Genomic DNA, 25268 nt, shown 5'->3' with positions numbered 1-25268 from the left:
ATTTTATCGAATGCTTTTTCTGCATCTATTGAAATAATCATGTGATTCTTAACTTTAAGTCTGTTGATACGGTGAATGACATTTATTGATTTCCGGATGTTGAACCAATCTTGCATCCCTGGGATAAAACCCACTTGATCGTCGTGCACTATCTTTTTAATATATTTTTGTATGCAATTTGCTAAAATTTTGTTGAGAATTTTTGTGTCAATGTTCATTAAGGATATCGGTCTGAAATTTTCTTTCGTCGATGTGTCTCTGTCTGGTTTAGGTATCAGGGTGATATTGGGTTCATAGAATGAGTTTGGGAGGGTTCCCTCCTCTTCTATTTCATGGAATACTTTGAGGAGTATTGAAATGAGCTCTTCGTTAAATGTTTTGTAGAACTTGGCTGAGAAACCATCTGGTCCCGGACTTTTCTTTATTGTTAGGCTTTTGGTGACCTCTTCTATTTCATTGTTTGAAATTGATTTATTAGTTGTGTTTGTACTCCTGGTTCAGTATAGGTAATTCATATGTCTCTAGAAACTTGTTGATGTCTTCGAGGTTTTCTGTTTAGTTGGAATATAGATTTTCAAAATAGTTTCTAATTATGTTTTGCATTTCACTCGTGTCTGTTGTGATATTTCCTTGTTCACTCTGAATTTTAATAATTTGAGTGTTCTCCCTTTTTCTCTTTGTTAGTGTGGCTAAGGGTTTATCAATTTTGTTTATTTTATCAAAGAACCAACTATTTATTTTGTTAATTTTTCCGATTGTTTCTTTTGTTTGAAATTCATTGATTTTGGCTCTGATTTTAACTATTTTCTGTCTTCTACTACTTTTGGTGTTTGTCTGCTCTTCTTTTTATAGGGCTTGATCTGCAGTGTTGTTTATTTGTTGATTTTTTACTTCTTTTGTTGAATGTGCCCCTTGAAATAAATCTTCCTATAAATACTAGTTTCATAGTGCTCCATAGATTTTGATATGATGTGTCTTTGTTCTCATTTACTTCTAAGAATTTTTTTTATTTCCCTCCTGATGTCTTCTGTTATCCATTCATCATATAATAGTGTATTATTTAATCTCCAGGTATTGGAGAAGTTTTTGTTTTTTATTCTGTCATTTATTTCTAATTTTAATCCATTATGATCTGATAGAGTACAAGGTAGTATCTCTATCTTCTTGTATTTGCTAACAGTAGCTTTGTGTCATAAAATATGGTCTATTTTAGGGAAGGATTGATGTGCGGCTGTGAGGAAAGTGTATTCCTTCTTTGTTGGATGGTATATTCTATATATGTCCGTTAAGTCTAAATTGTTGAATGTGTTATTGAGATCTATGATTTCTTTATTCAATTTTTGTTTGGAAGATGTATCCAGTGGTGAGAGAGGTGTGTGAAAATCACGAAAATCGCCTAGTAATATTGTGTTCTGGTCTATTTCATTTCTGGAATTGAGAAGGATTTGTTTGACATACACGGATGAGCCAATTTAGGGGTCCTAGATATTTATGTTTGTTATGTCTTGCTGATTTACGCTTCCCTTAAGCAGTATGAAATGTCCTTCTTTATCCCTTCTGACTAGTTTTGGCTTGAAGTCCACATTATCTGGAATGAGGATGGATACTCCAGCTTTTTTGCTGTGTCCATGTGCATTGTATGTTTCTTCCCATCCTTTCACCTTTAGTCTATGGGTATCTCTTTCTATGAGATGAGTCTCTTGCAGGCAGCATATTGTTGGATTTTTCTTTTTAATCCAATCTGCCAGTCTATGTGTTTTGATTGATGAGTTCAGGCCACTAACATTCAGGGTTATTATTGTGATATGATTTGTATTCCCAGTCATTTGACTCATTTCTCTTTTTTGACATGATTTGGTTTCTCCTTTATTTGGCTACTCCTTTCAGCTAGTTCCTCCCGTTTCTGATCTGCATCATTGTTTTTCATCTCTTCCTCATGGAGTAGTTTTGCTGAAAATGTTATGTAATGCCAACTTTCTTTTTATAAGTTCTTTTACCTTTAGTTTATCATGGAAGGACTTAATTTTGTTGTCAAATCTGAAAGTATGTTTTGCTGGGAATAAGATTGTTGGTTGGCATCCATTTTCTTTCAGGGCTTAGTAAATGTTGTTCCAGGCCCTTGTAGCTTTTAGGGTCTGGCTTGAAGAATCTGCTGATATTCTTATTGGTTTTCCCCTGAATGTAATTTGATTCTTTTCTCTCACGGCCTTTAAAATTCTGCCTTTATTTTGTATGTTAGGTATTTTCATAATAATGTGCCTTGGTGTGTGTCTGTTGTAATTTTGTATATTTGGAGTCCTATAAGCCTCTTGTACTTGATTTTCCATTTCATGCTTCAGATTTGGGAAATTGTTCATTCCTTTGGTTTGTTTTCTAAGCCTTCCTCAATCCCAATAATTCTTAAATTTGTCCTTTTCATGATATCCCATAATTCTTATAGATTCTGTTCATGATTTCATACTATCTTCTCTGTTTGGTCACCGTTGTTTTCAAGATTAAATATTTTGTCTTCAGTCTCTGAGGTTCTGAATTCCAGGTGTTCTATCCTATTGATTATGCTTTCTATGGCATTTTGAACTTGGTTTATTGTTTCCTTCATTTCAAGGATTTCTGTTTGTTTGTTTTTTTCAGTCTCTAACTCTTTATTGAAATGATCTTTTGCTTCCTGTATTTGCTCTTTTAACTGTTGATTGGTGTGATCATTTAATGCCTGCATTTGCTCTTTCATCTCTCCCTTCAATGCCTGCATTAGCTCTTTCATCTCCTCGTTTGCTTCCCTGATTGTTTTAATTATGTACATTCTGAACTCCCTTTCTGACATTTCTTCTGCCATGCTGTCGTTGGGTTTTATTGATATAGTATCTAGGTTTGTTTGGGACATTTTCTTCCCTTGTTTTCTCATATTGGTCAGATATCAGTGGGACTCTGAGATATTGCAGCTTTCCTCTTTGGCTTATAGTGTCCCTGTAGGTTTCCAGTATATCACCTCCCAGACTTCAGTAGCCTGAAGTCTTGGAGGAACTTGATAATCCAGTGCTTCCAAAGAAAGCTGCCCCTAGCCCACTACTGGGTCAAGGACTGGGGGCCTGCTCTGTGTGGAAAAGCTCTTACTGGGCGGGTCTGTTCTGAGGAGCTGGCTGAAGATCATGCCTGCCACCGGAGGGAGCAGGGCTGCTTGGGGAAGTCTCTTGCTGCCCTGGTCCCAGAAGCAGCCTGCAGGCCGGGGTCCTCCGCTGGGTCCGGGACTTGGAGCTGGCTCTGTGTGGAAAGGCTCTCACTGGTTGGCCTGCTCCAAGAAGCTGGCTGTGGATCGAGCCTGCCGCTGGAGGGAGCAGGGATGCTTGGGGAAGACACTAGCTGCCCTGCTCTGCTCCGAGAAGCTGCCCCTGTCTGGGCCTGCCGCCCAAGCCGATCTTCACCTGGTGGAAGAGACTCACGCCGTGGCTCTATGTTAGTCTGAGTCTCTCAATGCCTCCCCTTCTTGAATCTGGGTTCTGGAGTGACGGGAGATGCAGTCACCCTCTAGTCTGCCATCTTCAAAAAAGAGGTGAGAGGATGGAAGGTTGGGAGCCTCCAAACTGGTCTCATTTGTGTGTTTGTTATTTCCACAATCTAACAGTGCTAGGGACTTGAACCCGGACCTAAAGCATGTGAGGTAGGCACTCTATGTGATGAGCTATATTGCCAGCACAGGTTTATTTCTGATATCTCTATTCTGTTACATTTGCCTGTGTTTCTGGTTTTATGCTAATGCTATGTTTTGGTTATTATGGTTCTGTTGTATATCTACAAATCAGTTATTTTAATGTCTCAAGTGTTACCTATTTTGTTTGAAACTGTTTTGGCTATTTGGGGTATTTTATGTGTGAAAGCAATTTCATTAACAATAAAAATAAAACAAAACAAAAACCCTTATACATTTAAAGAAAGAAGTAAAAGATCTCTAAATGAAAATAAGAAAATGTTGATGAAAAAATTTGAAGAAGACACACACACACACACACACACACGGAAAGAACATCCATGCTCATTGACTAGAATAATTAAAATTGTTAATATGTCCATGCTATCCAATTTACAGATACAATACATTCCTAATCAAAACACATACCAGAAAACATAATCCTAAAATTCACAGGGAAGTAATTTTTGAGTAGTCATTATTTCACTAGTATCACCAGAAATATTCAGATCTGAGGATGAGAATTCTCTTCATTGTACAACATTCTTTAAAATATATCCACATTGAATGGTTCAGTGCTTTGCAAAAAATACATTCTAATATTACATAAAATATAATTAAAGTGTAAAATAAATAACTAAAAAGGTAAAATGATAAAAGTTATAGACACTTGGAAATACAACTTCAAATCTTTCCAATCCATGCTTAGCTATATCTACAAAACAGCATTGTGATGAGCATTTCTGAGTTTCACCATGTAAATATTCATCCTTTATAATAATAATAAGGAATTCTTAGAGTTTTATGTTATACCAGTAGAGTTTATAAGTCACTCAGTAGTGGTTAGGTTGTAGAAACTATGCCAGCAGTATATCATTTCCTTTTCTGTATAATATATCACTCACCAATTATCAGTGACCTCCCTTCTTTCCCACTATAAACTAAAAATAAAGTCAATCGCAAAAATATCATATAATGGGCACTATCATATGAGATAAAAGATCTCTAGCAAAATGTGAAAGGAAGACTGCTTATTCACTGTTCATCATCAAGAAAAATAATGTTATATAGCATATGAGGTCTATATATGATTTATTTTATAATATCAGTACCATGGATAACCTCTAGGGACATCTAGAATTCTAGGATCCAGTGGAACTTCCCTGAGAAACCAAGTCAATTCAATAAAATAAGTTAGATACAGAAATACAAACATATGATCTGATTCATTAGCGGAAGCTAAAAAAATGAATGTTATGAAAGATGAGTATAGAATAATAGTTACCAGAGACTAGGAAAAAGAGCAGATAAGAGGGATGGCAGAAATCATCCAATGGGTACAATGTTATAGTTTGATAGGATGGATAAATCCTGGTGTTCTGTAGCACAGCAGGGTAAATACAATGAACAGAGGAGATCCAAGATGGCAGAATAGAGGAGGTAGCATTCCTGACTGCTCCATGGTGTGAAACCAAGAAAACAAGCAGGCAGCTTCTCAGCAAAGTGGATGAACAAAAAACAGGGGAGAGGACTTTACTGGAACCTAAAACTCGACATTCAAAGCAGACCAGGGACACAGGAGGTTAGACATAAAATAAGAGAAAAAATCTCCAGCAGCACAGCCACTGTCACAGCTGGCCTGGAAGCTATATCCAGAGAGGTCCCTCCATGAGCATAGTAGAGGGATAAGAGAATTAAAGGAACCTGGACTTTTGGGTGGCTGGAGGTCCATCTGGGTATGGAGCACTTAGAGACCAAGGACATTGCCCAACAAAGCTGAATGATGTGCTGCACAATGTCCATGTGTGGGGAAAGAAGCTGTCATCTCTCCAGGTGGCATCAGAGGACAAAGGAAGGAACCATTTGTAGCTGTGGCCTGTGGACCAGCAACTGAGGAAGCTGATTTCTCGCAAACGTGAGTTTGGCCAGCAATACAGGCCCGGTAAACACATGCTATGCCTAAGTCACCAGAACAAAATAAACATGAAGAGAGACTTACAAAGGGGATAACTGATCACAGAAGCCCACCTGGCTCTAGCCTTCTCCCTCCAATCTCACTACTTGCAGAACCTGCTGGGAGAGACTCATGTGGCTGGGAATGTCAAAGAGTTAGGGTGGGAGAAAGTTTGGAGACTGAACCTGAGATCAGGAAACATGGGGTCTGCAGGTGATGTAGGGGAATAAGAATTGGATTCTCTACCACATGAGTAGAACCCTGGGGAAATCGCTGGGGTAGAGTACTCCAGCCTGGACCAACAATTGCTAGGTCCTGGAGGTAAGCTGATTTAAAATCTCCAGGCCAATTAGCATTCAGTGAAGAGCCTGGAGCCCACATAAGCCTAAACCTTGCCTCCAGTAATTCTACCTATAGGACTACCTGTCTCATTCCAGCAATCCAGAGGTGGAGCATCACACTCCAGATGACCCTACCTAAAACTGCTAAGGAGAGAAACAGAATCCTCTGAACTCCAGTGGAAAGAATTCTTTAACTTTTCCTGAAGATTTTTTCTTTCTTTAACTTTTTAACTCCTTTCCATTGTTTAATTGTGACCTTACTGGTACGTGGATATTTATACAGTTTCCTATTTTTTTCCTCTCATCTCTAGCATTTTTGAAGTCAGTTATTTTACATGGATTAGTTTTTTGTGAACTAGGATGTTTAATTAATATATTTTAGTTTTGTTTTATATTCTTTTATTTTTATTTTTAATTTTTTAAAAAAATCTTTGCATATATATACTTTTCCTACCTATTTCCCTTGATTCTTCTATAACAGCAATCTCTATTTCTATGGTTCTCTCTTTCACTCTTCAATTTTTTACTTCTGTCTGTGCCTTCATAATCATCGCATTCTATATCACTTCTGATCTCTCCCTGTCCACCATTTGAAAATGTAAACCCTTTTGCAAACTTGCTGTTTTTACTATAGGCAATAACTGATCATCTCATTTCTGTTTATTGTGGTAATTAACATTGTGCACATAACAATAGAAAGTGCTATAAACTGTTTGCATTGGTTATTGTTATTATTTGTCTCTCCCCAAACAGTGAGGTACTGGAAAGCTTCAGGGACATCATAATTCCAGAGGGTAGAAACTCTACTGCCTCAGAGCCATACTTTTAGATGGAAAGACACACACATGACATGAAAAAGCAAAGGAACAAATCACCCCAAGCAAAGCAAGATACTCAAGTAACAGAATTCATTGACACCACAGTGGAAAAAATGTTGAGGGAAGGAGTTTTAGAAGGTAGATAGTTGAACTGATCTGCAAAATAAAGGATGGTATCAGAGAGAAAATATAAGAAGTGAAAGGTCACTTCAATGAAAAGGAATCAAGCAGAAATCCTTAAAATGGAAACAATAAACCAAATTAAAAATTCAATGAAAGTATCACCAACAGACTAGACCAGTTGGAAGACAGAACCTCAGGCAATGAAGACAAAATATATAATCTTGAAAATAGTATTGACCACAGAGAGAAGATATAAGAAACCATGAACAGAACTTCCAAGAATTATGGAATAACATGAAAAGACCAAATTTAAAATTTATCGGGATAGATGAAGGTACAGAGATAAAAACCAAAGGAATGCCCAATCTTTTCAATGACATAATATCTGAAAATTTCCAAAATTTAAACAATGAAATGGAAAGTGAAATACAAGAGGCTTGCAGTACTCTAAATGTGCAAAATTACAACAGACTCACTTCAAAGAATATTATAATGAAAATGTCTATCACACAGAGTAAGGATAGAATTTTAAAGACTGTGAGAGAAAAATATCAAATCACGTATAGGCGGACACCAATACGGATCTCAGCTGATTTCTCAACCAAGACCCTCAAAGCTAGGAGATCCTGGAATAACATATACCAAGCACTGAAAGAAAAAGGACGCCAGCTAAGAATCCTATATCCAGCAAACTTGAAGATGAAATAAAGACCTCCCATGATAAACAAAAATTAAAAGAATTAGCAACCAGAAAAACTGCACTGTAGAATATTCTTAACAAAATATTCCACAAAGATGAAATGAAAAAAATAGTGAAAACCAGGGAGAAGAGGAGCTACACTAAAGTAATAGTCAAGAAAAAGAGAAACTAATTCAAATTAAAAACCTGAAATAAACTCAAAAGAGCAGGAACACAAATCATATCTCAATAATAACCTTGAACATTAATGACCCAAACTCATTAATGAAAATACACAGACTGGCAGATTGGATTGAAAAATAAGACCCAACAATATTCTGTCTCCAAGAGACTCACATCATAGACATAGACATTCACAGCCTGAAAGTGAAAGGTTGGGAAAATACATATCAGTCACATGGATCATGTAAACAAGAGGGGTTTCTATTCTCATATAAAATATAGTAGACTTCAAGTTAAAGTCAATCAGAAGGGAGAAAGGACATTTCATATTGCTTAAGGGAATTATACTTCAAGAAGACATGAGTTGTAAATATTTATGCCCCAAACAATGGAGCATCTATATACATTAAACAGATCCTTGTCAACATCAAGAATCAAATAGACCATAATACAATAATACTGGGTTACTTTAAGACAACTCCCTAACTATTGCATAGATTTTCCAAACATAAACTAAGCAAAGAAACTATAGAAATAAATAATACACTCACTAATTTAGAGTTAACAGACATATAATGACTAAATCACAATTAATGAGCAAATACACTTTTTTTCTGAATAGCACAGAGATCATTCTCTAAGATAGACCCATCTTATGTCTTAAGAAACTCTTAGCAAATGCAAAAAAAAATAGAGATAATACCCTGCATCTTATCAGATTATAATTGGAGAAAATAGAACTCAATAATAGAATAAAAAATAGAAGCTACGATAACACCAGAATAAAAAAAAAAAAAACCATTAAATGATGAAAGGGAAAGGAGAACAAAAGAAATCAGGAATGAAAAAAAATAGAGAGGTAAATGAGAATAGTGATACAACATATCATAATATCTGGGACACCATACTGGCAGTGATAAGAGGAGAGTTCATTGCATTAAGCTCATTCATTTAAAGAATAGAAAGTCTACAAATAAAAATCTAATATTACATCTCAAAGCTCTAGAAAAAGAAAAACAAATCAACACCAAAAAGGAGTAGAAGACAGGAAATAATTAAAATCAGAGCTAAAATCAATGAAGTTGAAACAAAGTAAGTAATTGAAAATTTGACAAAACCAAACATTATGTTTGAAAAAATAAATAAAATTCATAAACCCTTAGCCATGCTAATGAACAGAAAAAATGAGAGAACTCAAATTACTAAAATTCAGGATGAAAAAGGAAATATTAAGATGGACACTACTGAAATACAGGAGATAATTAGAAACTATTTTGAAAATTTATACTCCAATAAAATAGAAAATCGTGAAGAAATAGACAAATTTATAAAGACATATAACCTACCCAGTCTGAACCAGGAGGCAATATATGATTTGAACAGATCAATCTCAAGCAAAGAAATAGAAGATGCCTCAAAAGCCTACCAACCAAGAAAAGCCAAGGACCAGACGGATTCTCAAGTGAGAAGAAGAAGAAGAATTAACACCAATACTCCTTATTCTATGAAATAGAAAAAAAGGGAATCCATCCAAACTCATTCAATGAGGCTACCAATACTCTGATACCGAAACCAGACAAAGACACACAAAGGAAAGAAAACTTCAGACCAATATCTTTAATGAACTTAGATGTTAAAATTCTCAAAACAATACTGGCAAATTGCATGCAAAAACATATTTAAAAAGATAGTGCACCATGATCAGTTTCAGGGATGCAATTTTGTTTCAACACATGGAAATCAATAAACATAATTAATCTCATCAATAGACTTAAAGACAAGAATCACATGAACATTTCAATAGATACAGAGAAAGCTTTTTGACAAAATAGAACACCCCTCATGTTCAAAACACTAGAAAAAATAGTGATAGTAGGAACAAACATAAACATTGCAAAAGCTACTTATGTCGAACCCAAGGCCAACATCATTTCAAATGGAGAGAAATTGAAAGCATTCCCTCTAAAACCTGGAACAAGACAAAGGTGGTCTCCTTCACTACTTTTAGTCAACAGTCCTTGAAATAATAGAGTAATTAGATGAAAGAAATTAAAGGGATATAAATAGGAAAAGAACTATCACTGTTTGCAAATGACCTGATTCTATATTAGGAAGATTCAAAAATTCCACCAGAAATATTTAGAACTAATAAGTGAATTCAGCAAAGTAGCAGAATATAAAATTAATGCCCATAAATCAAATGCACTGCTATACATCAGTGAGGAATCCACTGAAAGAGAAATTAAGAAAACTAACTCCATTCACAATAACTCCAAAAAGAATATTTGGGAGTCACTCTAACAAAGAAGGTGAAACCTCTATAATGAAAACTACAGAACACTAAAGAAAGTAATTGAAGAACATAGAAGATGGAAAGATCTCCTATGCTCTTGGATAGGAAGAATTAACTTTGTCAAAAATATTTTGTGTCAATCCAAATAAATATTTTAAAAACTTTGAAAACAGAAAATAAGTTTCAAAATAGAATGTGCTTACATTTTTATGCTTTAAATTTTAAAAATGTTTTATGAGGCTATATGATATTCAGGGAATTTCTAAACAAAAGTTTTTCATCATTGTATAGATGCATTTAATAAGCATTGGGTGTACCACGCAAAATTTTGTTTAAATTAGGGTTATCCAAATAGTTATTGGACTACTCTTCTGAGTCCAAGTCATCATGTTTTCTCTTAAGATTGACAGTGCTTGTCAAAATAATAAATTTTATGCTTATTCTTAAGTGCAGCTCAGAAGAGCTATATTTTTATTGTTTAAATCTTATATTCCTACTAGAATTTCTCAGATTTTTTTAAAAATTTTGCACAGTTTTCAATGAAAAATTTCACCATACAAGTTAAACACCCAAGGGAGATGTTGTCCAACACTATAACAGAAAAGAGAATATAAATTAATTCTTATGAAACAGAAGTTTAGAGTTGTCAGCCCTGGGTTGAGTCAGCAGGACAAAGACTGAAGAATGTTAAGGGAGGTTTGTGAGGGTGGTCAGACCATCAGAGTTTGCTAACTGGTGCTTATCAAAGGTAAGTTCCTGCCCTCCCAGGTAAACTGGAAGACAGTAAAAGTGTTTCTTACATTTCTCTTTCTTTCTTTCTTCCTTTTTTTTTTTTTTTTTTTTTTTTCCCCAGAACCAGGATTGAACCAGTGGTGTTTAACCACTGAGCATTATCTCCAGCCTTTTTTATTTTTTATTTTGAGAAGGGCCTCACTAAGATGCTGAAGCTGACTTTGACCTTGTGATTCTTCTGCCTCAGCCTCCTGAGCCACTGGGATTACAGAGGTGCACCACCATGCCAGGCTTGATGATTACATTTCAAAGAGAAATTGCCCAGATCTTGGAGAGAGACATTGCTGCATTATAAACTGGCAAGAGGTTGGGAGAAGATACACAAATCAATGGGGTAGAGATAGAATTTATAACTCCAAGTTTGCTAAAGTAAGTACTCTAAAAATAAAGGAAGCATAGGGGAAGAGAGTTGGAAAGAAACCTATCTGAAGTTTATTCAATCTGAGGAGAACATGAAGGCTGTCTTAGTCGATGTATTCTGAGATTGCTGTAATAGCAGCAACTGATATATCTTTAAGTGCTTGACAAAGAATGAAGATTAACTAAACTTTGACATTCAAAATATTTCTCAATTTTATTTTTTCATAAGGTGGAAGCTGTTCTCTGTTCCATACTTAAAATGTTACATAGTTTCCAGACTCTTTTTTTCTTTACATTTTTAATATTTGGACTTTTTTCCTCATTGAGCTCTGGAAAACTCATCTAAAGCTTGTAATTCCTTTTCAGGTTCAGTTAACAGCAATCAATACATACAATTAACTTTCTGTTTTCCAATCTTTTCCCTTGGAGGCAGAAGTGCATTGACTTTGCAAACTGCTTTCCATGTTATCACAGGTGGCATTTTGTCTAATTATTTCTTAGCTGCATAACATAGATGACTCTCCTGTTTTCCAACAAGAACATCCTCACTGTCACTGGTAACCTCCTGGCCAATACTATATATTGCAGGGTGTTTTCGTTACCACAGTGCCACAATTCCAGCGTTAACCAACCAAAATAGAATAGATTATGTTAAAGTAACAATTGTAAAATCCTGTCGCCTTAAGACAAAGTTTGCTTTCTTGGTAATATACATATCCATTTTGGCTCTGCTGGAGAATTGAATACACATCTTGTCACCCTGGGAGCAAGGCTTGTGAGCAAGAATAATGGTAAAATAAGATTTCTGGAGTTTCTCACACTGGCAATTGAAGAATCTTATCTGAAAATGATGTACATCATTTCTACTCCCAACCATGGGCCAGAGGAAACCTTTACTTCCATCCAAACACAAGGGGGCTCATGAAAGACATTCTACACTTTGAGAGCAAAGAAAGTGAAAATATTAGGCAAAAAATGTTTATCATTACCATCAAGTTAACTTTATTTTTCTTTTGTTTTCTTACTCCTAAATGAATAAAATATAAATTCCCTTTAATTAAAATTGAATTGTCATTCAATATTTAAAATTCATTAACATAAATAACTTGAGACCAAAATTAGCAGTACATGCAACAGAAACTATGACCATTGTACTCTAATCTAACAATCTAAATAAGAACATAACAACACATTACAATAGACAGTAGTCATTAAGTACTGTGTGATAGTTTCTCTTATACAAAACTATAAATCTGTTTTAAATTATATAGATTTGGTAATGGATATATTACACAGTGAGTTGTTCTGGATAAAAGTAAGAGAGGAAAATTTAGTATAATAAAGTAGCACTGCTTTCGATCCAGGAGCAATAATGAAACTTCTAAATTCCAATACAAAGGCTTTTTCAATTAAGTGTGAGCCTGTTAGGAAGATGGATTTAAAAGCCTTTCTTCTGCTGCCATTCTTAAAGTCATATCTGAAAAATGTGATTCTATATATCTGTCATCAGGCTCAAAGTCAGGGAAGGATGGGCTTCTAAAATCAGATGCATGTACTGAAACATAATCTCCAACTTGCTAACTCAGGGCATATTTTATGAGGGATTTCAGAACTATGACAAGTCATATCTATTATAGTGGACTGACTGGAAATTCTGTAAATTCTTTTAGTATGCATATACAATCATAAAAATGTCACTTCATATTGTTTAAAAAACATTAGAAGTATAATTAGAATAACTAGGGTATGAGTAAAATAAAATATATAAAATTCTTATGTGTGTGATTTTGAATGTTTTATCAGTATCGTTAGGTGATTAGGTTTCAGTTTAAATATTGTTAGTGTTCATAGTGGAAAACAATTTGGTTTCACATGAAAAATAAAAATAGAAAAAGATCTTCTGATTTACCAAATTATCATATTTTTGAAATCTGTTCTGCCTAATGGTGTTAAGATATGGTAGTTTCCAATATTTTATAATTGATTTTTTAAAAAAATTAATTACAAAAATGCAAAATAGCTTCAATTCTATGTCTAACAAGACATATGCATGACTTCTTTTTTTAAATTGCTTAAAATTCCATCTCAACTCTTGGTATGTTTTATGGCTGATGAAAGATGGTATGTCAGTAACAGATGAAAACATGAAGATTAAATTTTTATATGATTGGAAGAACTTTGTCTTGATTCTAATTAATATGATATAGTTATCTAGCATTTCTAATATAAAATACACTGCTACCTAATTTCATTTTATCATCAAGATATTTCTGTGATTGCCAGGAATGGCTTTGCCAATACTGAAGAAACAGAAGCTCCAAGAAGTTGAAAGGCTTTTTAGATTTTGAAACTTTGTGTCAAAAAATGATCCTATTATTCTTGCCCTAGATAATTTAAGCATAACGAACTCTTCAGTGTACCCACAAATTAGAATTAGTCTGTGTTAATTCAGAAACTATAAGTTAGGTATTAAAGACTGAGAAATTCAAATACATTCAATCTTATTTTCAGTAACAAATTTTCCCTTGGTCATAATTAGAGTGTAAGACTGACTAATTCTTCTGGATAAAGATAGTGACATTAATTATAATCATAAAATTTCCTTTCCAAAATACATCTACCTCTTGACATTGAAACTTTCAGTATCATAATAGTTTTTGCAACAATATATATATTTTCTGAAATTTCACTGTTTGAATGAAAACTCTGCTATTACCAATCTGTACACCTGCCAGGAGGGAAATGTGCTTTACTTGAGTCCACAGAAAGAACATGTAAGATGTATTGCAGTTACAACTCAACTTCTCTTCCAGTTGGCATATCTGCGCTGCAAACACCTTTTAAAGAGAGTGTGCATTCTTATTATCATCTTCCCCATCCTTTCTCTGAGTCATAATATTTCATGGATCCAAATATGCACTTGAGCTAGGCATTGGGTGATACCATCATTCTGGACCTAATGAAGACAGTATTTTTAGTAACACATTTTTCATTTATATAGCGAGCAAATGACTGTGTTGTTCCTTGTGTTTCAAGGATCTTAACCTTATTTTTCTCTTTCAGAATTTTCTTAAGTTTATTTTACATAAAATGTCCAGGGGTTTAGGGATTTTAGTTCTACTTAGTAGAAGACACAGGAAAAAGTAGGTCTTTTCTATATTCCCAGAAGTGGAAATTCTATAGCAGCATTTGAAATAATCTGTGTAATTTCAAGCTTTAAACAACCTACATTACCATTATTATTAACAATGGAATGAATAAAGTGTGATATGGTAATATCATGGTATTTTACTTAATTGAAGTGGAGCATGAAGAAATATAACTACATACAATAATAAGAATCACTCAGATATAGTATTAAAGAACGTAGTCCAAATCAAATATAGAATGTATAACTCCATGTATGTTGATATCAACAAAAGACAAAATAAATAATTGTCATAGATCTTGGAAAATTTATTAAACTTGGGGAACTATAAAACTTGAAGACAGGGTATGAAGGAGGCTTTTGGTTATCTGGTATGCTCTTACCTGGAATTATTAAGTTGCTATACAATTGTTTTCACATCATAAAAATTTATCATACTTCTGCACTTAAAAATTGCATACTCTATCACATATATTTTATGCATGTGTATAGCTGCTCTAACTTAAACATTTTCAAAAAATTCATCAAAAACATACTTAGACATTTGGGGTAACAACCATTTTCCCTTCTGTTAATCATTATAATAGAGATCCTAGCCAATGTGAAACAGCAAAGAAAGAAAATGAAAGACACAATAAAAGGAAGGAAAGACTTTAAATTGTAGCTATTAGAAAATGACATTATTGCTTACAGAGAAATCAAAGTGTACAAACTATAAAGATTTAGTTTGCTCTATAACATAGAAATAATCTATACAATTAACAAAATTGGAAATATTAGACATTATAATTTTTAAAGATTCTAAAAATATTAAATACTACTGAGAGAAATAAAGAAGCCATTAAGAAAGAAGGGAAATAAACCATGTTCTTACACTAGATATCTTAATGCTGATGTATAGATTTAGTGAAAGCCAAATGAACATGAGCAGGAGCTTTTTGGAATTTGACAGATGATTCTTAAATTTATATTGAAGAGTGCAGGTGATATATACCCCTGCCAGCCCAGAGAAAATGAGCAACTTTTAAAACATATACTACCTATTAAATTCCATATGCTCATCCTAATGCCTTTACCAGTGCCATGAGGAGGACATGCCCAAGTTAGTCCAATAATTTAAAAAATAAGGAGGAGAGCCACATGGAAAAGAGACATCCTTATATGAGCTCAGCTAGGTAGGTGACTCCTGATCTTTACACAAAACTGAATATAGGCCAAGCAGACACCAGCCAATTTATAAACTGAGCCAGAAAATGCATTATTGAATATTAATAATGTGATATTTTTAAAATTTTGTGATCCTTAGTCACATAATTGTATTATGGCCAGTTAATATATGTAAAATTCATAACAATGACAATAGTACCATAAGGACGTGGAGTAATGTGAGAAGTGTTAATGAAGAACACCAGAAAAATGAAGTCAATTGAAATGCTATGCATTGCAGTATTCCTTGTTCTAATGGCAGAATTACATTTCTTTATGTGGTTATGAACAATTGACCTAGATAACTTCAACTAAATACAGTAGAGGTAAACACCAATGTTTCAAAATATATTGCGCTTTCAAAAGTCAATTCTTATAGAAGATTAACTCTTTGTAATAGAAATTTATTACTATTTTATCTGTGTATGCCTAGACAGATATAGGTAGAGGTAAATAGATATGTACATACATGGATAATTAAACAAACTGACCCTGTGAATGGAGAAATGCTACAAGTCACATCCCCAACACACACACACCTGGATGTGGAGAGCTGTTTATTTAACACTCACCAGCACACCCCTGGATGAGTGGGTGTATAAATGGTGGATAAATGGGTATTTGGAAAGATAGATTGATAAATAGATGAACAATCAGATCTATAGATAGATAGCTTTTTAAAGTTCTAGAATGCATTCACTTTAAATATTTCCAGATTTCTCACATTAATGATGCTGTTTCCCTAAATAAAATAATGTTTTAAATTATCCAAAAAGTATATATAACTCATTGAGAAATCTAGCTATTATGTTTCTTTTCTATTTAACACTTACTAACAAAATATTTTTTGCCTTAAATCCACTCTTGTTCCATTTCCACATTGACAGAGTATTTTTTTCAACCATCTAACTTTTTCAGGTTTAGGAATCACTATGAACACGGGTTTATAAGTTTGGAGGGTCGTGTGTATGTGTGTGTAGGTGTGTGTGTGTGTGTGTGTGTGCACTTATCATAAAGAACATCATCTCATAAACCCATTTTATAGTTACATTGTTTTATTTAAGGTGACTGAAATCAATCTTGAACTTGTCAAAACAAAATAAGCAAATCGTGAACTGTTAATTATTTCTAAATATAAAATTGCAACTTGCAAAACCACAGATGCAGAATAGTTGTAGCACCCAGTTTAGTCTTCTTTCAAGGCTGTTGACTACCTCCAACCCTACAACTAGTTCTTACTCTGGCACTGAAATAAGTCTTAGATGCCCTCTCTCACACCTATGAGACTTAGAAAAGATGTCCCTAGCATTCCCAGTTTCTTGCACACACAGTCCCAGTTGCACATGCAAATGACCTGATTACTAGGGTGAACACTCAAGCATGAATACTGCCTCATTATTGGTCTTCTTCTATCACCTATCTTTCTCTTTTGGGATTTTCCTATTTTTCTCCCTAAATATCAGGAGATAACACCCTTGCATTCAGAACTAGAGGGCACAATTGAGTATCTTCCAAGATGAAACTCATCGTACTACTCTGGAAACAGATCCAAAGTGACTTCCACAAAGACATTATGTTGATTAGCCATAGAGCTCATGCAACTAATTGAGGTCATCGATTTATATCCTATAAACCTTTTAGGATAATATCTTTGCTATAAAATACCTTTAATATTTATTCTGGCTTTCAGGCAAAAAATTTGGAAGCTGGGATTGATTTACCTACGATGTCTCACAACAGCAACAGAAATGTGGAAAATTTTAAAGTCATTGCTAATTTAGATAATCCATAAATCTAGTCTCAGAATTTGACTGATTCAGATTTCAGGAACAAATATTAGCTTATTAACCCTAATAGAGCACCAAATGTTACAACTTGTAGCAGTGTGGTTTTCTTTACACTCATTCCTTTCAGACAGGAATTTGCTTTTTCCAGAAATAAAAACTACACTTATTGATTCAATAAAATCTTATGTCTAATGACAAGTATTAAACTGTTCATTTTGTTCTTTAAAAATGTACTGAGTCACTATATTTTTCAAAAGTGTATCCTCATTTTTCTTCTTAAAAAAGAAAAGCAGGGGAAATTAAATACAAAGTTATTTGAAATAAAGGACAAGAAACTTCAGAGCTCTTCTTTTGAAGATACTTGAAAGGGAGACCAGAAAAGCATTAGAATCAAAGATGCGACGTTTAAGAGATGCTGTGGGATATGTGAAAATTTTTTTTGCAATGGTATTTTTAAGGTACACAAGTGTGTGTGTATGTGTATGTATAATTTGATCTTATGTTGAAATTTTAAATTGAAATTGTCTTAACAAAAATTAACTATTAAGTCTGATTAAATCCCTTCAAGGTTAGTGAGTGTAATTAAATATTGTAGATTAGAAATGCATTAGATATGATTAGTGACAATAGTTATTGCCATAGTAACATGAACACCACAGGTTCAATACCAAAATCCTTACTTGTGCAAAATATTCAGTGTTTTAATGAGCATTCTTTGTGAATACAGATCCAAATTATGCCCCATGTGCTCACTTCTTTGGGAAACATCTGAAATTGATATTGCTTTATTCTAGTTAACTGTGATTGTACAGCACATTTGAGTCACCCATAACAGCATGGTGTAATTTAGGCTGATATTGCAATTACATTTAGATTTCACCATCTGGGTCAAGCAACTGAATTAAAAAAAAACGTAGTCCCTTATGAGGTGTGGCTTTGTATAATAAAGAATGAAGACAACAAAAGCCACTTTGGAAACTGTGCTTTTGATGGTTATTATTTAGTGAGTACCCCGTTGATTTCTATGCAATATTAGAAAACAGTGTCCTGTCATAGCATTATGGGTGCTTTAAATTTTATTAGACCTCTATCAGGGAATCCTTCAAGAATATTCAAGCAGTTTTTTTCCCAATAATTCAAGTACAAACCCTTGACTTTAGAAATTTAATAATGATCATCACAAGAAATGTAATATTGGTAATGTAACAAAAACGTTGTAAATCTTAAATTTTACACAATGCTTTCTTTTATACATTACCTAATCTATTACTTTTACAATTGCAAGGTAGTTAGGGCAACAGTAACTTTTTACAACATCAGTTCTGAAAATATAACTCATCATAATGCCAAAGAAATATAATAAACAAAGAAATGCTTTCCCTCCCTCCCTCCCTCTCTCTCTCTCTCTCTCTCTCACACACACACACACACACACACACACACACACACACAGATAAATATACTTAAATTGGGGGAAAATATGGGCTTTGAATTTGGAAAGTCTTGGATTCAGAGTCTTGGGTTTGAATCTGTAAATTATGTTCAAGTCTATGAAACTCTTTAGCTATAACTTCTTTATCTGTAAAATATGGAGAGCAATGGATATTTTAAATATCTGTTAATTTATTAGGGAAAAGTAGCTAAAGCTGTATCAATTAAATTTAACAAGAATACAGGTGCAATTTTTTATAATAACTTAAAGAATCTTTAACTTTTAAATCATTAATAGGAAATACAATGAGAAATACACCTTAATCAATCCAAAGAATAAAATGGATTTAGAAAAAAATTATAGAAAAAAATGTCAGCAACAACATTTAAAAAGAATGATAGAAATAATCCAGTCATATCAACATAAAATAAATAGAAGAGGACTAATTTTACTACTTTGGATATAATTGCATCCATATAAGAATTATAAAAGTCATAATATGATTATGTTTCAACTTCATTGGGCCATGGGGTAACCAGATATTAATCAAATATTGCGGGCACATCTATAAGGATATGAGGTTAACATTCAAATCAATAGACAGGTAAGGGAGACTGTTTTTCCTAATACTAGTGGTCCTTATGATACTGCTGGTTATCAGTTACCTTGAGAGCCCTGCATCTTCAGGTTTTGAAATACAATACCAGAGAAATACACTGAGGCAAGCGTAGAGTAGAAAGTAAGAAGCTTTATCAAAGGGTAGTAAAACAGACTTCTCCCTGGTGGAAGAAGGGGACCCAAAAGCGAAATCTGTGGAATGAGGAAGCCTTATCCTTTTTGTACATCTAAAGTTCCTTTGTTCTCCTGCATTCTTCTCCCTTATCTTGTTCATTTCCCCCATCCTGTACAGTGACTGGGAGATGTCTCAGTGGAACGGCCATGGATTGAGCAGATGGGCTGGAAGGGCCAAAGTGGAGTGTTAGGCAGGAAGGGAGCAGCAGCCTAGAGGGCATTGAATAGTAGCTCTCTGTATGATCAGGAGTTGCTTCATTAACAACCTTTTTGGGTGGGGTGGTATGATGGGTTCTGGAGCCACGAGCATTCCAATCTCCCAGGGGCGGTTTCCAACTTTCCAGATCCAAACTGGCCTCCATTTTCTCAATTACCCAATTATGTATTCTACACTAACCGCCTGTCTTTAATTCTGGCTTCACTAATCAGTTGAAGTGTTGGACCAAAAGAGTCACCTTTCTACAAGTAAGAGGGAACTCTTCCTGTCTAACTGTTTGAATTAGAATATTGGTCTCTTCCTTCTTCAGACTCGAACAAAGCACCAGTTTTTCTTGAGTCTTGGGCTTACTAGCTTTCTGACTAGAATTTATACTATCAGTTGTCCTAGGTCTCTCTCTTTCTTTCCTGCTATCTATATCTACCAATAGATAGAGAGATAGAAATAGTCAGTCTACACACACACACACACACAAAGAGAGAAATATATATATAAATATATATATATATACAGCTATAATATATTAGAGAAACATATATATACAGCTATAATATATTAGAGTGATATATATATCTCATAAAGCTTAAACAGATTTTGATACTAAGAGTGGTTCTAGAGCAACATACTTTAAAGAAAGGGTTTTCTGAATTGGTTTTAGGGTATCTACAAATTGGATCTCTCATCTTATTATATTTAAAGATGCTACTTTCTCTATTTATGGTACTGAAAAGCACAGACATTCGCAATAGACATGCACGACACAACCATTTGATATTGCTAATCTACCACTTATAAGGTGCAAGGACCTTAATGTCAGTATATATGATAATTTAAAACATTTTTAGCAAGCTAACAAATACAACGAGATCACCTGGTTGCCCTTCATGTCACTAGACAAAGTGGGGAAAGAAAAGGATGAGCTCAGGAATTTGAATTCCCAGTTCAATCACCAACTAAATGACCTGAAAGCTTCTATGGGTTCCCCGAAGATCTTTATCTCATGTATTTAAAAGATGAGATGGCTGAAAATCAAATTCAGAATTCCATCCTGCAACTTTTTGAATTCCTCCACAAGTTGAGCTTGCTCCTAGCATGTCTACTGTTAAAGTGAAGGCATTGAGGGAGAAAGGATGGGACCCTGCAATTTGAAATGATGATGTTTGGGAAGACCCAGATGAAGCTTAGGATATTGTTCCTCAAAGTCTGATGAATCTTCTTTCTTAGTAGGAGAAACACTTCATCCCATCTGAAGAGATAAATGAGCCATGAATTGTCTGAGGAAACAGAAATGGATACCTCTGAGACAGTTGCTATAAAAGACATTGCTGAGTCTTCTCATGAAGACCTCACCCTCCTTCTATGCTTCAAGACCTATTACTGATCTCTGATCCCAGCAGGTTACTAAAGTTTAAGTACAAAGTGTGACGTTTGAGGAGGTGCACTTTACTGCTGAAGAACTAGTTGGTCTTCTAACTTATGCAGACACAAACGCAGGAAACATGTAGGAATGGATAATAAGGGGGCAGGATAATAGTGGAAACAACATGAAGTTTGATCAGGCCAGATTTATTGATATTGGCTTACTGGGCTGGGATTCTGCATTTAATGTTTCAGCTTGTTGAGTTTAAAATTGTTCTAAGTATGGTTTGTTGGTTTGACTGAAACAAAGAACAAAAGGTATACCACAGTGGGGGAGTTAGAAATGCAGAATCTGACTAGGTTTAATGTAGAGAAAAGAAATCAAAATAGTAGGCATGTTGAAATATTAGAGTGAATTTATCACTTAAGACTTACTTACACTGTGAGGGTTCCACACCAAGACTTTAAGAAACAAATTCTTAAGGCCCAGTATCCTTATGGAGATATGTGATTGCTTTTCTGTTTGGGTCAGACCTTACAGTGAGGAGTGCAGTGTTCTGGGAGACTTAATGCAATGAAAGTAATTGGAAAGTAATCAGGTCAAGTGGCAGAACTCAGCTGTCAAAGGCAAGATGTGTGTGGTTATTTTGATGGACAACAGATGCAACATACCCATTAAAAGACTCTGACCCACAGAGACCAATAATGTTGGCTAGCTGGTCATGGTGGTCCTAGGAGTAAAATAGATAAGCCTATTAATTCTTACATAAATTATTTTTGATGAAAATCTTACATATATTATTTTTGATGAAAATATTAAGTTCATTTTAAAGGAAAGCTATAATACACAGCCATACTGGAAAGTACAACGGGGCAATTAATGAAGGGGAGACTTCTGAGACAATGTAGTTTTAGTTTTTTTTGTTTTTTTTTATCATTTGTGTGTGTTTGCTCAAGTGGTACTAGGAATTGAACCCAGGGGCATTTTACTTCTGAGCTACATCTTCAGCCCTTTTTAGATTGACTTTTATCATGTATTACTGTGAAATTACTTAAGAGGATTTCCACTGTGGTATTTGCAATACTCTCAATCAACCTCATCCACTGGCCTCAGTGGAATTTGCCAAACTACAATCCTGGCCAATAAGAAAACCATCATTCTGTCTAAGAAAAGAGGAAAGAATATTATGATTACCCAGATGCTTTGACTTTCTGATGTAAGAAATTTCAAGTTTTTATTTTAGCATTTTAGAAAGCAAAATTCACAAAATTTATATTTATGTCTATCATGTTAAAACTATTAAAATGATTATTATAAACAGTACTTTTGTTTGATATATTCATTTTTATACTATGAAAAATATATGTGGTACCTCAGTTGATTTCTGTTATTTTATTGGAGGCTTACTCTGGGGAAGAGAAAGAATAAAGAAATGTAGGAAATAAATGTTCCCCTAAACTAGGTTAGTTTTATTTCATATATTATTCAGTGTCTATTGCATTTTAATCCCAATTATTTGGGCAGGGGTACTGGGGATTAAGCTAAGGGACACTCTACCACTGAGCTACACTCCAGTCCCTCTCTTTTTAAATTTTGAGATAGGATCTTACTAAATTATAGAGACTGGCATCAAAATTTCGATCCTCCTGCCTCAGCTTCCTGAGTCACTGGGATTATAGGCAAGTGCCACCACACTGGGTCTTCTAATTCCAACATTTTAATCAATTTATTGTGTTATTAGCAAGGCTTAAATGATGATGAATCTTTCAATATGATAGCAGAAATCAACATCAAATTTGTAAATTGATTCTAAATATGTAAATTTATCATAAACATTCACTAATAAACCCCAAGTTAATATTTGTATGTACTTTTCCTTCAGTCCTGTGCAGAATGTCAAAAGTAAATACATAAAATGTGTAACTCATTGCTCATATTCCAGATGAATAAGATACTTCTTGTTTCAGCTCTTACACTCTCAGCAAATGTCCTTTCTGTGATAAATTTCGTGCCATATTTTTCAAATATTTATGCATTTGGTTGATGATTTCACTGTTTAAAATATCTCTCAAGCATAGTGCTGAAGGTCTGTCGAATGCTGCTAAGCGGAAGCAGGCTGAGATGTGTCAGAGGGAGGAAACATACATGTTATATGAGCTTCTTTCAGGCGAAAGTTATAGTGTTGGCTATGAGTTTCATGCTAACTAATTGTTACATATTAAAAATTAATTAGTGTGCCATAATTTCTTTATTCATTTTCCTATTAATGACTATTTCGTTTGTATCTAATTATTTACTTTTTAAATATGTGCTCCTGGCGATTAATTCTACTGAACAATATTCATTAAACTATAACTCATTCCATATCTTTTGTGACATGTCAGCTCAAATACTGTCTTATTCTGTTCCTGCTGCTGTGAGAAATGCATTAAGTGGAGTAATTTAAAAACATAAGACATTTATTGCTCACAGTTCTCCAGGCTAGAAAGTCCAGGATCAAGGTTCCAACATATTTGGTGTCTGTTAGAGCCTTTTGCTCATAAATGGTATCTTCACGTTGCAGGTGAGCACAAAGAGGCTAATAAGTTCCTTCGGGTCTCTTTTATAAGGGCACCATCCCACTCCTGAGGGCTCCGACCTCAAGACTTAATCTCTTCCCAGAGGTTATAAAGGGCTATAAAGAGCAGTATTATAAAGAGTAGGATAAAGGGGATTATGTTTTTACATATGAGCTTTAGGGTTTCATGTACATTCAGACTACAGCAAGTACATTAGGCACATTCATTTTATTACTATTTTGTACATTTATTTAACTACAACTTTTTTTCAACTGATTCATAGGATTTCTCTCTGTGTTAAATATATCATTTGAGAGATACACATGTATTCTGAATATTTTGTCCTGAATTGTTCTTGCATCATCATCTTAATTAAGTTTTTCAATAAGAAGAAATTGTCCATTTTAAGTTTATTTTAACAACCCCTTTTACGGTTAATTCTTTCTATATCAAAATAAGAAATCTTTCTCTATCCCAAGATTATGAAGGCGATCCAGATTTCCTTTTAAAATGTTAATGATCCCCTCTATTCTCATTATTCCTAGAATCAATATCCAATTAATTTTTGCATGTGGACTGAGTTACAGGTGAAGATTTACTTGCATAAGGATATTAAGTTCTCAACATCATTTATTAAAAAATAGAAATATTACTTGCACTGAATTGAATTGACCTGTCTTTAAAAAGAAAGAATCAATAGATTGTTGGTCTATTTCGAGGATCTCTGTTTGGCTCTGATGATCTGATTTCTTATGTTGGTGGTAGTGAGACAATGTTGATTACTGTGATTTTATGATCTTGAAAATCCCATATGGTAAGTTTTCCAATTCTTTTATTCCTCAAGAATGCTTTTGACTTTTGAATTTCATGCTTTTACATAAAAATTTTAGAATCGACTTGCTAATTTTCTTTCCAAACTATCTGGAGATTTTGATTGTTACTGTATAAATCTATCAATCAAATTGGGGGAGATGAACAACTTAATGACAGTTAATTTTCTTATCCATGAGTGAAATTGTATCTCACAAATTTAATGTCCTTTTTGATAGAATTTGTTATTTAGCATAAATGTACTTTCTTATATGAAGCTTCTCTGATATTATTTCAAAGAATTTCATATTTAAAAATAATATTGCAAATATTTATATATCATGTTTTTCAAATGTTCATTGCAAGTATTCAGGAGATAGAATGCATTCTTGTATATGAACTTTATATTCAACAGAAATTGTTAAATTCACATTTTCGTGGATTCCTTGCAGATTCCAAAGGTCCTCAATGTATCTATAATAATAATATGACTTCAATTATATGACACCTTTCAATTGCTGACAGCTTTTAACCCTCTCATACTCCTGTTCTCTCTACATATCTGAAAAAGCTAATAAGGAAGTTCCATGGATCTTCCCTCAGCATCCATTGAGAGCTGAAGTTATGCAAGCATTTGTCAAAGTTTAGGAATCCTAAACTTGTCCTATTCCCTTATATAGTCATAATAAAAACCAAAGGCCAGTCTCCTCTGCTCTCTCAAGATATTTATGGA

Source organism: Sciurus vulgaris, assembly GCF_902686455.1.
Source record: "Sciurus vulgaris genome assembly, chromosome: 15".
NCBI classification, from domain to species: domain Eukaryota; kingdom Metazoa; phylum Chordata; class Mammalia; order Rodentia; family Sciuridae; genus Sciurus; species Sciurus vulgaris.
The sequence above is the reverse complement of the archived record's forward strand: the minus strand, read 5'-3'. Positions refer to the sequence as shown.